The sequence below is a fragment of the Arachis duranensis genome, chromosome 10, assembly GCF_000817695.3.
Source record: "Arachis duranensis cultivar V14167 chromosome 10, aradu.V14167.gnm2.J7QH, whole genome shotgun sequence".
NCBI classification, from domain to species: domain Eukaryota; kingdom Viridiplantae; phylum Streptophyta; class Magnoliopsida; order Fabales; family Fabaceae; genus Arachis; species Arachis duranensis.
The window spans coordinates 16526276-16527065 of record NC_029781.3 but is presented as its reverse complement, the minus strand read 5'-3'; positions in this window follow the sequence as shown (position 1 = coordinate 16527065).

The following is a 790-nucleotide window of genomic DNA, read 5'->3' as shown; positions in this document are numbered from 1 at the left end:
GAAGCAAGGTTCACTCAAATTAGGATAATCTTGCAAGGATTATCTTTCTATATTCCCACCATTTTATTTAAGGGTGGTAAAATGGTCGAATTCGTCAACCCGATACATCGAATCCACTAAAAATGACAGGTCGGGCTAGGATTTAAAATTCGTCAAGCCTTACACCGTTAAATTTGCGAGTTTTGGCAGAGCAGGGACCAGTTTGCCGGGTCAAAGATTTTTATTTTTTTTAATTAAATAAAAGAGTGATTATTACTACAAAATTAATAATTATGTAATTTTTAAACATTTTTTTTATTTTTTGTTTTTATTCTTCTTTTAGTTATTAATTTTATTTATTTTATTTTACAATTTTGTATATGCTCAAATTATGTAATTTATTTTTTAAAATAAAGATGATTTTATTGACAAATATTATTTTAAACAATTTTATTGAAATTAAAAATAAAAAAAAGATAATAAAAAATTATATTATAATTTAACTATTTTTTATTTATATTTAATTTTTTAATTATTATTTTTTGATTAATTTTAATTAATTTTATTTTTTTTAAAAAAAAGAGTCCAGTAAATTAGTCCATCGACCAGCTAATCTGTCAGAAAATAAGACAAACTAGCATTTTAAACCCATCTTAATTAACAGATCGAAACAATCTGCTCCGTTTATGATACGGACTAAGACAGAATCGGATGGATGAACCGCATTGCCATCCCTAATTTTATTACTTGATTATATCCGAATTTTGTAGATACCTTATCCTTGATATTTATTCTACTATGTTTATGGTTA